This window comes from Lagenorhynchus albirostris, chromosome 2 (genome assembly GCF_949774975.1).
Source record: "Lagenorhynchus albirostris chromosome 2, mLagAlb1.1, whole genome shotgun sequence".
In the NCBI taxonomy this organism is placed as follows: Eukaryota; Metazoa; Chordata; class Mammalia; order Artiodactyla; family Delphinidae; genus Lagenorhynchus; species Lagenorhynchus albirostris.
Window position 1 is genome coordinate 43316805 of NC_083096.1, and position 17418 is coordinate 43334222.

Here is a 17418-nt window from a genome sequence, read left to right on the forward strand (position 1 = left end):
CTAGCAGCTAGCCTAGCCTACGAATGAACCCAAAAGGGCTTAGAATGAGATAAATATGGTACTTAGTTTAAAATAAAACAAGCGATTTCGACCCACTAGACTGTGATTCAAACTCACAAATACCAAGAGTCTCTAATTCATATAAATACCCTAATAGCCTTCACCATATCCCTCACAGGGTTATTAATATACCGATACACCTAATATCCGCGTTACTCTGCTTAGAAGGCATAATACTATCACTGTTCATTCTAGCAGCCCTCACAATCCTAAACTCACACTTCACTCTAGCCAGCATGATACCAATTACCTCCTAGTATTTGCAGCTGTGAAGCAGCTATCGGACTAGCCCAATTAGTCATAATCTCCAACACATACGGCACTGACTACGTACAAAACCTTAACCTCCTCCAATGCTAAAATTCATTATTCCTACCATCATAGTGATACCCCTAATTCGATTATCAAAAAACAGCTCTATCTGAATTAATACCACAACCCACAGTTTACTAATCAGCTTTACAAGCCTACTCCTACTTAATCAATTCAACGATAACAGTCTCAATTACTCTCTGATATTCTTCTCTGACCCCCCTTTCTATACCACTCTTAATCCTGACAATATGACTCCTCCCCTTAATACTAATAGCAAGCCAATCCCACCTTCTCAAAGAATCACTTGTCCGAAAAAAACTTTACATTACGATACTAATTATATTACAAACTCTTCTAATTATAACATTCACCGCCACGGAACTAATCCTATTCTACATCATATTTAAAGCTACATTAATCCCCACTCTCATCATTATCACCTGATGAGGTAACCAAACAGAACGACTCAATGCAGGACTCTACTTCCTATTCTACACGCTCATAGGATCACTCCCCTTGCTAGTAGCACTAACATACAAAACACATCAGGATCTCTAAACTTTCTATTACAACACTGAGCCCAACCACTACCCACTTCCTGATCTAATATCCTCATATGGCTAGCCTGCAGAATAGCTTTTCTAGTAAAAATACCCCTTGACGGTCTACACCTTTGATTACCCAAAGCACATGTAGAAGCCCCCATCACAGGTTCAATAGTCCTTGCAGCTGTATTACTAAAACTCGGAGGCTACGGCATGCTACGAATTACATCAATTCTTAACCCTCTAACAGAACATATAGCTTACCCCTTCCTCATGCTATCCTTATGAGGAATAATCATAACCAGCTCCATCTGTTTACGTCAAACAGACCTAAAATCACTCATCGCATACTCCTCAATCAGCCACATAGCACTCGTTATCGCAGCTATCCTCATCCAAACCCCTTGAAGCTACATAGGAGCTACCGCTCTAATAGTCGCCCACGGCCTTACATCCTCTATACTCTTCTGTCTAGCAAACTCGAACTATGACCGAATCCACAGCCGAACCATAATCCTAGCACGAGGCCTACAAGTCCTTCTCCCACTAATAACGACCTGATAAGTACTAGCAAGCCTAACAAACCTCGCTCTACCCCCCACCATCCACCTGATCGGAGAACTACTTGTAGTTATATCAGCTTTCTCATGATCAAACCTCACTATTATCCTAATAGGAACAAATATTGTAATCACAGCCCTTTACTCCCTATACATGTTAATCACAACACAACGCGGCAAACATACTCATCATATTAACAACCTCACCCCCTCTTTCACACGAGAACACGCCTTAATAGCCCTACACATCATTCCCTTACTACTCTTATCATTAAGTCCCAAAATCATCTTGGGCCCCCTTTATTGTAAGTATAGTTTATAAAGAACACTAGTTTGTGAAGCTAGTAATAGAAGATCAAAACTTCTTACTTACCGAAAAAGTACTGCAAGAACTGCTAATTCATGCCCCCCACATCTAACAGTGTGGCTTTTTCAAACTTTTAAAGGATAACAGTTATCCATTGGTCTTAGGAACCAAAAAATTGGTGCAACTCCAAATAAAAGTAATAAACCTATTTACTTCCTCTGCTTTACTCACATTACTAATATTAACTGCCCCCATTGTAATATCTAACACAAACCTCTACAAAAGCGACAAGTACCAACACTATGTAAAAAATATTACCCTTTCCGCCTTCATCACTAGCCTGATCCCAATAATAATATTTATTCACACAAACCAAGAAGCACTCATTTCAAACTGACACTGAATTACCATCCAAACCCTTAAACTATCACTTAGCTTCAAAATAGACTACTTCTCACTCATATTTATACCTGTAGCACTATTTATTACATGATCTATCATGGAATTCTCAATATGATATATACGCTCTGACCCCCACATCAACCAATTCCTCAAATACCTACTTATCTTCCTCATCACTATACTCATCCTCGTCACAGCTAATAATCTTTTCCAACTATTCACTGGGTGAGAAGGAGTGGGTATTATGTCCTTGCTAATTGGCTGATGATTCGGACGGACAGACGCTAATACAGCTGCCCTCCAAGCAATCTTATATAATCGCATCGGAGACATTGGATTCCTCATGTCAACAGCATGATTCTTATTTAACATAAACGCATGAGACTTACAACAATTTTCATACTCAACCAAAACTCCTCAAATCTTCCCCTCGTAGGACTTGTACTAGCCGCAGCTGGAAAATCAGCCCAATTTGGACTACACCCCTGACTCCCTTCAGCAATAGAAGGTCCCACCCCTGTCTCGGCCTTACTCCATTCAAGCACAATAGTCGTAGCAGGGATTTTCCTACTTATCCGTTTCTACCCTTTAATAGAAAATAATAAACTCATTCAAACAGTAACTCTTTCTCTAGGTGCCCTCACTACTTTGTTCACAGCCATTTATGCCCTCACCCAAAATGACATCAAAAAAATTATTGCTTTCTCCACCTCCAGCCAACTTGGCCTAATAATAGTAACAATCAGTCTTAACCAACCTCACCTAGCATGCCTACGCATTTGCACACACGCCTTCTTCAAAGCCATATTATTCTTATGCTCCGGTTCCATCATGCATAACCTAAACAACAAGACATTCGAAAAATAGGAGGGCTATACAAAATTCTTCCCTTCACCACAACCACCCTTATCATTGGCTGTTTCGCACTTACAGGAATACCATTCCTCACAAGGTTCTACTCCAAGGACCCTATCATCGAAGCCGCCACTTCGTCTTATACCAACGCCTGAGCCCTACTACTAACCTTAACCGCTAACTCCCTCACAGCTATTTACAGCACTTGCATTATCTTCTTTACTCCACTAGGACAACCTCGCTTCCCTCCCCTCATAAACATTAATGAAAACAACCCTATATTAATTAACCCTATCAAACGCCTATTAATTGGAAGTATCTTTGCCGGATTTATCCTCTCCAACAATAACCACCCCCTTAATAACTATACCCTTACACCTAAAACTAACAGCTCTCACAATAACAACCTTAGGCTTTATTCTCGCATTCGAAATTAACATCTACACACAAAACCTAAAATACCTATATCCATCAAACTCCACTAAATTTTCCACTTTGTTAGGATATTTCCCCACAATTAGACATCGCCTACCCCCTCACCTAAACCTAATAATAAGCCAAAAACTAGCAACTTCCTTACTAGACCTAACCTGAATAGAAACCATCTTACCAAAAACTACAGCCTCCATTCAACTAAAGGCTTCCACACTAACCTCAAACCAAAAAGCCCTTATCAAGCTCTACTTCCTGTCTTTTCTCATCACTATTACCCTTAGCATAATCTTATTTAATTACCCCGAGTAATCTCCACAATAACTACAACACCAATAAACAATGATCAACCTGTAACAATAACCAATCAAGTACCATAGCTATATAAAGCAGCAATTCCTATAGCCTCCTCACTAAAAAACCCAGAATCCCCCGTATCATAAATAACCCAATCCCCAACCCATTAAATTTAAATACAATATTCACCTTCTCACTCTCTAAAACGTACAATACCACTAAAAACTCCGTCATTAAACCTAAAAGAAATCCCCCTAACACAACTTTATTAGAAACCCAAACCTCAGGATATTGCTCAGTGGCTATGGCTGTAGTATAACCAAATACAACTAACATTCCTCCCAAATAAATCAAAAATACTATTAATCCTAAAAATGAACCACCAAAACTGAAAACAATCCCGCACCCTACGGCACCACCCACAATCAACCCTAAGCCCCCATAAATAGGCGAAGGCTTTGAAGAAACCCCCACAAGACTAATGACAAAAATAATGCTTATAATAAAAACAATGTATGTCATCATTATTCTCACATGGACTTCAACCATGACCAATGACCAACATTCGAAAAACACACCCACTAATAAAAATCCTCAATGATACATTTATTGATCTCCCCACCCCATCAAATATCTCTTCATGATGAAATTTTGCCTCCCTACTCGGTCTCTGCCTAATCATACAAATCTTAACAGGCCTATTCCTAGCAATACACTACACACCAGACACCTCAACTGCCTTCTCATCCATCACACACATCTGCCGAGACGTTAATTACGGCTGAATCATTCGATACCTACATGCAGACGGAGCCTCTATATTCTTCATCTGCCTTTACGCTCACATTGGACGTGGCCTATACTATGGCTCCCACGCCTTCCAAGAAACATGAAACATTGGTGTACTATTATTATTCACAGTTATAGTTACCGCATTCATAGGTTACGTTCTACCTTGAGGACAATTATCATTCTGAGGTGCAACCGTTATTACTAACCTCCTATCAGCAATCCCCTATATCGGGACTACTTTAGTAGAATGAACTTGAGGTGGGTTTTCCGTAGACAAAGCAACACTGACACGCTTCTTCGCCTTCCACTTTATCCTTCCATTTATCATTACAGCACTAGCAGCTGTCCACCTACCATTCCTTCACGAAATGGGATCTAATAATCCCACAGGAATTCCATCCAATATAGACAAAAACCCATTCCATTCCTGCTACACAATCAAAGACATTCTAGGTGCTTTATTACTAATCTTAACCCTACTCGCACTAACCCTGTTCACACCCGACCTACTAGGAGACCCTGACAACTACACCCCAGCAAACCCACTAAGCACCCCAGCACACAATAAACCAGAATGATACTTTCTATTTGCATACGCAATTCTACGATCAATCCCTAATAAACTAGGAGGAGTACTAGCACTACTACTTTCCATCCTCATCCTAATATTCATCCCAATACTCCAAACATCTAAGCAACGAAGCATAATATAACATGAAAAGATGCTCAACATCGCTAATTATTAGAGAAATGCAAATCAAAAGTACAATGAGCTACCACCTCACACCAGTCAGAATGGGCATCATTAAAAAGCCTACAGATAACAAATGCTGGAGAGGGTGTAGAAAAAAGGGAACCCTCCTACACCGCTGGTGGGAATGTAATTTGGTATAGCCACTGTGGAAAACTGTATGGAGGTTCCTCAGAAAACTAAAAATAGAATTACCATATGATCCAGCAATCCCACTCCTGGGCATATATCCGGACAAAACTCTAATTCAAAAAGACACATGCACCCGTTGTTCATAGCAGCACTATTTACAATAGCCAAGACATGGAAACAACCTAATCATCCATCGACAGATGAATGGATAAAGATGTCGTACATATATACAATGTAATATACTACTCAGCCATAGAAAAGAATGCAATAATGCCATTTGCAGCAACATGGATGGACCTAGAGATTATCATGCTAAGTAAAGTCAGTCAGAAAAAGACAAATACCATATGATATCACTTATATGTGGAATCTAACCTATGACACAAATGAACCTATCCAGGAAATAGAAACAGACTCACAGATATAGAGAATGGACTTGTGGTTGCCAAGTGGCAGGGAAGGTGGGGGAGGGACGGATTGGGAGTTTGGGGTTAGTAGATGCAAACCATTAAATATAGAATGGATGTACATTCTTTTTGATATTCTTTTCCATTATGTTTTATCACAGGATATTGGATATAGTTCCCTGTGCTATACAGTAGATCCTACTGTAGGTCCAATATCCTGTGATAAAACATAACGGAAAAGAATATGAAAAAGAATGTATATATACGTGTAACTGAATCACTTTGCTGTACACCAGAAACTAACACAACATTGTAAATCAACTATACTTCAATTAAAAAAAAAAAGAAATCTATATATTTGGTCATTCTCAGATGTATTTGGTCTTCTTCCACAGTTCCCGGCTCACAGCTCCCCAAACCCTTGGAATTTTCTGATCAGTAAGAGCAATGGGAGCATCTCTTGTTATATTTGGTCTCTTGTCCTAACTCCATGAAACACTTCAGGGCCAAAAAGGTGAAATGGGTGTCTTGTTTTTCATAACAAGCCCTTTCCATCACAACTGGGTTTTATGTTAATGAAGGTGACTTTGGATCCCACCCCAGGGTGTGGGGCCGGTTGCCAGGAGAACCAACCTCATGATCAGAGGGTTGGAACTTTGAGTCCTGCCCCCTGATTTCTTGGGAAAGGAAAGGAGCTTGAGGTTGAATCAATTGCCATTGGCCAATGATTTAGTCAATCATGACTATGTAATGAAGCCTCCATAAAAGCCCCAAAGGACAGCTTTTTGGCCCTTTTTCCGAGAGCTTCCACATTGGGGAACCAGAACACTTCTGCATGCCACTTTTCAGGGCCCCAAGTTCCACGAGGACATAAGATCTCTTGTTCAGGACCTCGCCCTATGTATCTCTTCATCTGGTTGTTGATTTGTATCCTTTAGTATCCTTTTATAATAAATCAGTAATCTAGTGAGTAAATGGGTTTCCCTCAGTCTGTCAGCTGCTCTGGCAAATTAAACCCAAAGAGAGGGGTCATAGGAACCTCGATTTATAGCCAGTTAGTCAGAAGCACAGGCATCAACCTGGACTCATGATAGGCACCTGAAGTGGAGGGTGCTCAGGGGATGGAGCCCTTTACCTGTAGAATGTGATTCTATCTCTGGGTAGATAGTGTCAGAACTGAGGGAAATTGTATGACACCCAGCTAGTGTCCAAGAATTGGATCCAAGAATCCTTTTTCAGTATATGTGTGAGGCAGAGGGTGCCTGCACGACCAGCCCCAATAGAAACCCTGTGCCCTGAGTCTCTAAGGAGCTTCCCTGACAGTGGGCATTTCCTGGTGTCAGAGAATCAAGCATGTGGTATGTGACTCCACTGAGGGAAGGCTCCAGAAGCCTGTGCCTGGTTCCCCCCAGGGGCTTCTCCCCAAGCCTTTTTCCTTTGCTGATCCTGCTAAGTATCCTTTTGCTGTAATAAATTTAGCTGTGAGTATGACCACACACCGAGTACTCCTAGCCAATCATGGAACCTCGACACAAATGGGTTTCATAAAATATACTATTAAAATAAATTTCACCTGTTTCTTTTTGCTTAACGCGGCTGCTGGAAAATTCATCATGATGGATGTGCTCACGTTATGTTTCCATTGACGTTACTGCTCCAGCACCTTGGAATGGCAAATGCTGAAGCAGTGAGGCCAGAGCTTCCATTTTATAGGAGAAACTGAGGCCCAGAAGGGGTAGTGGGTGTGGCTGTGACCACAGATCAAGGAGGGAACAGGAGGACGTGAGCAGGGAGCCTGCTGCAGGACTCCAGCCCCCAGGTACTTACCGGATGGACCTCGAGTGGTCGTCTTGAGGACTGAGGACTTCCTGGACAGGGGTGTCCGACTTCCTTTGTCACTGGACTCACTCCGGGCGCTGAGTGGCCACCTGGCCCAGTCCCCACTGGCCAGCCCCTTGATTTTGGCAGCGGTCACTGGAGTGGTTTTGGGGGTGTCAGTGCCAGGGTTTGGGTGGGTGGGTGGGTGACTTCCGGGCATGGCCGAGGCGTTCTCTCAGCCGGGAGGCAGCGTCTAAGGGTCCACCATGCAGATACTAGGCTGCGTGGGCAGAGATGGGGCGATCTTGAGGGGTCAGGAGTGTGTCCTCATCTGAGTCCGAGGTGCTGGGAGCGGCAGGCAAGGGGTCTGAGTTAAGACAGGGTGGGCAGGGACTTGCTGACAGACGTGGGTGATGTCTCCTGGACTCCTGGAGCGCCCGCCAGCTCCTGGGACCGAGCGCTGCTGTCGTTGGCGCTGCCAGGGGACACGTGTGCCAGAGCCATGGGCACGGCCTCCCGCTGCTCAAACTCACAGGATGACACCAGGCACAGGGCCACGTCGCGTGGGGAGGCCCTGGGCTGTGCTCGAGGGCCGCAGAGTGCGAGGTTCAGCCCGGCTTCACTCATGGCGGCAGGTGGTAGTGGTAGCACCTGCTCAAGGGAGACGAACAGGGACTCGTCCACCTCTATGGAGCGTGGGGAGCCCACCTCAGCGGGCAGCAAGAGCGTGGTCACTGAGGGGGAGGCATCCGGCCTGGCCTCCCCACCCCGCAGCGTGCTCAGTGATAGTGGCCCGCAGTTCTCACCTGGCCCCTGGTGGGTCCCGACAGGCGAGAGTGTGCATGGCTGGGGCGTGCTGGCGGCCAACAGCAGCTGCAGGGTTTTCTCCTCCAAGACGCCATCCTCCTTCCAGCCGGTCTCAGCCGCAGCTCCGGACTGCTCTCCTGGCTGCTCTCCTGCCTGGGCGTGGCCACCAGCTGCGGGTCCCGGAAGCTGCCGGCCACGGTGGGTGGTCTGGCGTCTCCGCACCGGAAGCGGAGGGGCGGGGGCTTCAGGACCCATTCTCTACGGTCGGGACACCTGGGCAGGTTTTATTAGGTGCTCTGCGGGGCTTGGGAGCCAGCTGGGCTTGGGAGCCAGCTGGGCGTCTGCCTTCTTGCTGCCGACCACAGGGAGGCAGCCCGGCACCTCCTGTGGTCGGGGTCCTTTTTCACCTCCCAGGAGGTGGGCAGGAGTGAGGGGGGGCTTCGAAAAATGCAGGCTTAAAAGACAGAGTGCAACAAGCACGCACGCGTGGAGATGTCAGCTATTTTGTGCAAAATATTTTAAGCTTCAGTTAAGAATTCTGATTTTTTACCTATAAGTAGAATGTCGAGGAGACAGTGTTATGTCAATCCAAACTTGTAATTATATAATTGTATATACATATATAATAATTTTTTGAAGACTTTTACTTGGGGGGAAGGGATCAGAGACCGAAATCTTTACATGGATGTTCTTGTTTAAAGAAAGCTTTTCTAATCTGTCTTCCTCTTCCTTAGTTTCACTGTGTATAGATGGAGATTCTGATTTAGAATTACCTGTGTCAATTTTGATACTCTCATACTTTCCATGTTCGAAAGTCTTCTAACTAAAATAAAATTTATTCTTCCAGTAGAAGCTTTCTGGTACCCTAATATGGCTGCTTATTAAGCTCATACAAGCTGGAATGTGTCTAAACCTGTGGACTGCATATCGGCTTGGTCTTCATGCACACAAAAACTCAGTCATTTAACTTAATCTCAAGATGTTAAATTACTTGAATTTCAGATTTTTTTTAAATAACAATTTATACCCACAAAAATACAGTTCTCCAACACATCTCCCACAAGGACTTCATTTCTCCCTGCGCCCCAAATGCATTTCTCTGCTCTACCTCTCTGTCACCCTCAATCCCACCCTCTACCCTTCCCGTCTGTCAAAGGATTGCACTCTCCTTCCTTATTGTAAAATTAGAAGCCTTGTAAGAAAAAACCTTGCATGATGATTTCTCATCACTCCAAACCCTTTCGTCTTCACGAGTTTCTTTTCTCCCCTTCCCGTTCCAGGGGAACAGGTGCTTTTCATCTCACCTGCTTCTAATTCTTCCTGTTTCCGGGGAAACTTATTCCGTTAATTATCCATCCCCCTTCCCAATTTTCCATCATTTCTAACTTCTTTCTCTCTGTTTCCAAATATGTCAGTTGTCCTCATATTTTTAAAATCACCGTTGATCCAGTTATCTCCTATCCATCTCTTGTTTCTTTTACACAAGCAGTAGAGTAAGTGGGTCCTGGCTAGATAGTCTGCTGCCCATCTTCCTGGGTTTGCAGCCCAGCTCCACCACCTGTTAGCTGTGTGACCACCAGCAAGTTACTTAATCTCTGAGTGTAAAATGCAGATGACCATACTGCTTTTATTAGCTCATTATTATTTTTTATTTTCAAAAAGATTAACCATATTTCCCCCTATCTTTTTTTCTGTGGCCTCTCTTCCCTACCAAGTGTAGAAGGTTGGAAATTTAAAGTCAAAACATAGATATGCAAAAATGCAACTTCATTTTCTCACAGGTGAATTTAACTTACTCATAAGCCCGGTTTCTACTCCATGAAATTAGCCCTTGGAGGAAAATGAGGAGCTGCTGATTTTAAAGGTTGTCTGGTGCATCAAAGCTCAATTTAAGCCTTTTCCATTGTATGTGCCTAATTACATCTAAGGGAAGAGAAGGACGCTCAGGGCAGTCCTATCAATAGCCTTCTAGGTGAAAAAGAATGTGTAGCAGGTTTAGCCTTAGAATCAGAGACAGAAATTTTTATCTCTACAGCTCAATGTCAATTTCATTGACAAAGACAATGAGGTGTAGCCTGTGAGGGGATGCTTTTGATCACAGCATTATATCTGAGAAAATAATTTTCCTGTGCAACTGCTGGGTGTATCTTTCCAAAGGATGGACAAGAGTAGGAACAATACTGTAAACAGTATTTCATTATTCTGAATTTTTTAGCTGACTCTTCTGCAATATTCTCCATTATGTGTTAACACTCATCTAGCAAAATACATACATATTTACTAAAACAAAAAGCTTAGAATTTTTTAATAAATATACTTTAATACATTGTGGTATAAGGAAGTCTTAACATCAAGTTCATTCTAAACAGTAGCTGCTAAATTGACCCACACCAAAAGAACAACAAAACATAATCTTGGAGAGTTAATCTCTGACTGCTCAACCTTTTCTCACGGTGGGGTGAGAAAGGATTAAAGACTGCATTCCTCAGACCCTGCTTTTTCTCATGTGTTGAATCTTGTCTCTCTTAGGATACTGGAGCAATGCCTACAATAGCCTGAATTGCAGGAGGTAAGGCAGCTTAAATCAGAGAGACCATTCTGATTAGATGAGACTTGTTGCAAAATTCACCAGGTTTCAATTAGACTGAGGTTCTAGAATGAAGGGGGGAGGTAATTAAGCAGCTTGTGGATGGAAGATTATTTCTACTCCAAGGAAAAATGTGCTTTGGGATTTTCTTCCCTCCTAAAGTCAGCCAAAACTCAGCTCCCCTCCCTCTTCACTTTTTCCTATTTACTGCCTAAAGGAAATAGTATTCACAAAGACCAATTACACAATTATTTAATTATTTGGATGGCCACCTTCCCTGAACAAAATGATAGTATCAGGTGCTCATCCAGAGTGCAGCTTATGCAAGAGTGAAGACATCTCGTCATTTGGGTCACCGTGACACAGAGCTCAGATGTGGGGATGGGTGTGTACTGTGACACCAAGCCTAATTGATGGTCAGCCATTAAACCACGGCCGATAAAAAAACATCATTTTATAGTTGAGTCATGACTATTGCATTTTCCTGTAGACATTTGAAAAGAAATAAATGTGAAGTAATCTGTTCAGAACTACGGGAAATAAGTGAGCAATTCATCATGTACTAAAAATAATTGTCCCCTTTATTATTGAAAAAAATGTTCATTTCACTAAATATGTCTGCTAATTTCTCTGATAAATATTTTAATAAAGTAGATTTCGTAGAATCTTAATATATGACACAAATTCTCAAACCATCCATTAGCCAAGCTCATTTGTTTATTTATAGAAATACTAAAACATTTTCCATTACTAACAGAAGTTGGTAGGTCAAGACTATCCCTGCAGGCATGGCTAACACAAGATATCAGGAAGTATAGCCTACATATTTTTTTTTTTAAGTTTTAAGTCAAGAAAATGCACAAATCATAAGTATACAGCTCAAAGAATTTTTACAGAAGGAAACATACCCGTCCAACTACCACACAGATCATGACACAGAACATTACCAGAATCCCAGGAACTTCCTTTGGGTCACATCTCCATAACTACCACTTAGAAGGGAATTGCTCATCTAACTTCTATCACCACACTTTAGTTTTCACTGGTTTTGAACTTTAAGTGGAATCATACAAAGCACATATACATGTGCTCTTATGTGTCTAATTTCTTTTACTCGATAGTTTGTGAGATTTATCTATGGTATCACAGTAGTTTTCATTGTTGCATAGCTCCCTTGTGGAAATATACCCAAATTTATTTATCCATTGGTGACATCTGAGTTGCTTTGGGCTGTTACAAACAATGATGCTCTGAACATTCTGGTACATGTCTTCTGGTATACATGCATAAGCATTTATCTTGGGAATAAACCTAGGAGAGAAATTGCTGAGTCATAGATTATGTGTACAGTTTTCCAAAGAGGTCTTGCAAATTTAAACTCCCACCATTAGAATACAGAAGTTCCAGTTGTTCTACATTCTCACCAACTCTTGGCATTGTCAGATTTTTAATTTTTGCCATTCTGGTAGATGAGTAGTATCTCATCATGTTTTAATTTATATTTCCCTGATGACTAAAAATTTGAGTGTCTTTCTTTAATGCTTATTGGTCATTTGGATATATTCCTTTGGGAAGTTCTGGTTCAAGACTTTTCCTACGTATTAATTAGAATGTCCTGTCTTTTATTGATTTGTCAGACTTAATTAAATAATCTGGGTGAGTCATCTATTGTATATAATATATAGCAAATTTCTTCCTCCACTCTGTGGATTGTCTTTCATTCTCGTCATGATAATTTTTTAAAAGAGGAGCTCTTAATTTTAATTAAATTAAATTTAGTAAACTTTTCTTTTATGATTATTGCTGCTTGCTCTCCGCTTGTGAAATCTTTGTTTAATAAATCTTTGCCTACCACAAGGTCATAAAGATATTTTCTCTCTTATATTATCTTCTAGAAGTTTTATTGTTTTATTTTTTCTATTTCACCTGCATTTGATTTTTGAGGCTTGTATGAGGTGGGGATCAATGTCCATTTTTTCCCACATCGGTAGCTAGTTGATTGAGCACTATTTGGACCTGAAACCATCTATTGCAATAATATTTTGTTTTTAATCAGTTGACCAAATATGTGTGAATCTGTTTCTAAATTACTCATCCTACTTTATTGGCCTAGTTCTCTATCCTTGGGCCAGTATCCTACTCTTGATTATTATTACTTTTAGCAAGACTTGATATCTAGTAGTCTAAGTCCTCCAACTTTGTTCATCAAGGTTCCCATATCTATTCTCAATTCTTTGCTTTTTGATATGAATTTTAGGATCAGCTTTATATTTCCTAAAAAAAAGCCTACTGGAGTCTATACATCAATATAGGGACAAATTATATCATTGTAATATTTAATAATTTTATCCATAAACACAAGTTATTATTCCATGTATTTAGGTCTTTAATTTCTCTCATTAATGTTTTAAGCTTTTGTATTCTTTTTTTTTTAAAGTATCATTAGACTTTAATACTTTTTTTTTCATGAAAGAATCAGCAATTGATTTTGGGTTTTTTCTGGCTCCAATCTCATTGCAGAGTTTGTTGGAACCATTTTCAAAACTGCTCAGCTTTGTAATTCAGAATGCTGCCTTCACTTTGGCCCACCTGGTGCAGGTGTGTGGCTTATGTTATTGAGCTTTCACTAAGGTAAGGTTGCATGTGTGTATGTGTCCCTGGGAAACAAACAACTGGAAGAAACATATTCTTTCTAATCAGTATCAAATCCCTCTTAGGTTAATTGCCTCGATATAGTTAAAAGTGAGTAATTCTACTGAGGTCTAATAAAAATCATTAGAAGGAAACACCTTGCACACACAAATATATAAACTATATGTTAAATATGCAAATTTGGAGAACTAAGGGTCATGTGGTTTAGAAGAGAAGAGGTATTTTGAATGAAATGAGATAATGGTCTAAATGACCTCTAATGTCCTTTTCAAGTTCACCATCCTATGATTAGTGGGCAAGCCATCAGTACATATCAATTTTATACCCAGAGTAGAAAAATACCAGCTTGTCATTGGAAAAAGACTATGGAGAGTTCCTTAATTCTCATCATTTGTCTGTCTCCCCAGTTCTGGGTTCTTGGCCTCTGAGATTGTAATCTCATCTTTTGTCATCTTGCTTTGATAATGGTTTCTCTATTGCATAATCTTTAGTATCCCCTGCTCCACTACTGAGGAAGTGGAAAAGCACTGCTTGCCCAGCGCATATAGCAGCCTTGTTGGTGCTGGTAGACACTGTCCTAATGGAAAAGAAGAAGGCAGGGCAAGTTGAGAACGTTTCTGTCCTTAAGAACAATGCACAAATGTTACTTTTCCAATTTCCAAATTTTCCAAGTTTATTTTCAGTGGGGTTTCTGTTTCTGTTGTTCCCTCTTTTTTATTTTTATTTTTTGCTTTTTATTTTTTTAATTTTATTTATTTTTAAAAATTTATTTATTTTTGACTGTGTTGGGTCTTTTATTGTTGTGCACGGACTTTCTCTAGTTGCTGCGAGCTGGGGCTACTCTTTGTTGCAGTGTGCAGGCTTCTTAATGTGGTAAGCCTTTGTATTCTTATATGTCTTTAATAGATTTATTCCTAGGTCTTTGATATTTAAAATTTTCATTTAAAAACTAAACTTACAATTTTAAAGAAGTTAAACTTTATTTTAAATAGTTCATTACTAATATATAGAAATACCACTGAAGAAATTTGTACAAGATTAGTGCTATTTCTGTCTTAAACATTTGGGGTAATTTATGAACAAAGCTTTCTGGGCTGAAAAATTTCTTTATGGAAGGTTTTAAGTTATGGATTCAACTTCATTAATAGATATAAAATTCAGGATTTAAATTTCTTCTTATGTTAATTTTATTTATTGTGTTTTGCAATAAATGTGTCCATTTTATCTAAATTGTCAAATTTATTGGCAAGATGTTGTTCAAATATCTTTAATTTCTAAAGTTTCTATAGGATCCATAGTGAGTTAACCTTTTTCCATTTCTGATATTGGTAATCTATACTTTTTCTCTTTTTTTAAACAATTTTTCTAAGATTTATAATTTCAACTCTTTGAATTTTGTTGAAATTTGTTTTACAGACACTTGAAAAATGATGCGTATCCTGCAGTTTTCAGTACAGTGGTCCATGTATGTCACTTAAGCCAAGTTTTAAATTTTAGTTATTTAAATCTTAACTTTCCTATATTCATCTGACCTTTTTTTTCTTTTTTTGTGGGGGGGGGGTCTATACATTTGTTACTGAAAAAAAGTGTGTTAAATCTCCAAATCTAATAGATTTGTATATTTCTATTTTTCTTCTTAGCTCTATGTCAGAGAGAGAGAGACAGGAAGACAGAGGGAGACAGAGAGAAAAGCAGAGTAATAGAGAGAGAGAGAGAGTGAGAAGGAGGAGAAGGAGAAGATTCTTTGACATAAATCATAACAATAATTTTTTGGATCTGTTACCAAAGACAAAGGAAACAAAAGCAAAAATAAAGAAATGTGACCTAATTAAATGTAAAAGCTTTAGTGCAACAAAGGAAACCATTGAAAAAACAAAAAGACAACCTACTTAATGGGAGAATGTATCTGCAAATGATATAACCGATAAGGGGTTACTACCCAAAATATATAAACAGCTCCCACAACTCAATATCAAACAAATAAACAACTCAGTTCAAGAATTGGCAGAAGATCTGAATAGACATTTTTTTCTAAAGAAAGGCATACAGATGGCCAACAGGTACATGAAAAAATGCTCATATCACTAATCATCAGAGAAATGCAAATCAAAACCACAGTGAGATATCACTTCACACCTGTCACAATGGCCATCAACAAAAAGACCACAAATATAAATGTTGGTGAGGATATGAAGAAAAGGGAACCCTTGTAAACTGTTGGTAGTAATGTAAACTTGTGCAGTCACTGTGGAAAACAGTATGGAGGTTCCTCAAAAAAGTAAAAATAAAACTATCATATGATCCAGCAATTCCACTCCTGGGTAAATATCTATAAAAAAATGAAAACACTAATTTTGAAAGTTACAAGCGCCCCGAAGTTCATAGCAGCATTATTTACAATAGCAAAGATATGGAAGCAACCTAAGTGTCCATCAACAGAGGAAAGGATAAAGATGTGGTGCACACACGCGCGCACACACACACACACACACACACACACACACACACACATATATACAGAGAAATATTAGCCATAAAAAGAAGGAAATTTTACCATTGGCAACAACATGGATGGACCAGGAGGGTATTATGCTTTAGTGAAATAAGTCAGAAAGAGAAAGACAAATACTGTATATTTTCACTTATATGTGGAGTCTAAAAAAATAAAACAAACAAATGAATATAACAAAACAGAAATCAACTCACCAATATAGAGAACAAACTAGTTACCAGTGGGGAGAAGGAATAGGGTAGGGGAAAGAGAGAAGTAGTGAATTAAGAGGTACAAAATACTATATGTAAGATAAAAAAGCTACAAGAATATATTGTACAGCATAGAGAATATAGTCAATGTTTTATAATTACTTTAAATGGAGTATAACCTATAAAAATATTGAATCACTATGTCACACACCTGAAACTACTATAATATTGTAAATCAACTATACATCAATCAAAATAAATACATAAATAAATAAATTCCATACTTTTAAAACAATGCATTTATTACTACACATGAAAACCTCAATGTTGGAGGTTGGTACAAGATGGCAGAGTAGAAGGACGTGCTCTCACTGCCTCTTGCGAGAGTACCGAAATCACAACTGCTAAACAATCATCAACAGGAAGACACTGGAACACACCAAAAATGATACCCCACATCCAAAGACAAAGGAGAAGCCACAATGAGATGGTAGGAGGGGCGCAATCACAATAAAATCAAACCTCATAACTGCTGGGTGGGTGATTCACAAACTGGAGAACACTTATACTACAGAAGTCCACCCACCAGCGTGAAGGTTCTGAGCCCCATGTCAGGCTTCCCAACCTGGGGGTCCAGCAATGGGAGGAGGAATTCTGAGAGAATCAGACTTTGAAGGCTAGTGGGATTTGATTGCAGGACTTCGACAGGACTGAGGGAAACAGAGACTCCACTCTTGGAGCGCACACACAAACTAGTGTGTGCATCGGAACTCAGGGGAAGGCACAGTGACCCCATAGGAGACTGAAACAGACCTACCTGCTAGTGTTGGAGGGTCTCCTGCAGAGGCAGGGGGTGGCTGTGTCTCACTGTGAGGACAAGGACACTAGCAGCAGAAGTACTGGGAAGTACTCCTTGGTGTGAGCCCTCCCTGAGTCCGCCACTAGCCCCACCAAAGAGCCCAGGTAGGCTCCAGTGTTGGACCGCCTCAGGCCAAA

General features: G+C 40.1%; 2 pseudogenes; one reads left to right on the top strand and one right to left on the bottom strand.

Moving 5' to 3' along the window:
- The first annotated feature begins 1204 nt into the window (after positions 1-1204).
- On the top strand, positions 1205-3788 carry LOC132515399 (NADH-ubiquinone oxidoreductase chain 5-like; annotated as a pseudogene).
- A 3715-nt stretch (positions 3789-7503) lies between these two features.
- On the bottom strand, positions 7504-9286 carry LOC132515400 (microtubule-associated protein 1S-like; annotated as a pseudogene).
- Between the last annotated feature and the right edge of the window lie 8132 nt (positions 9287-17418).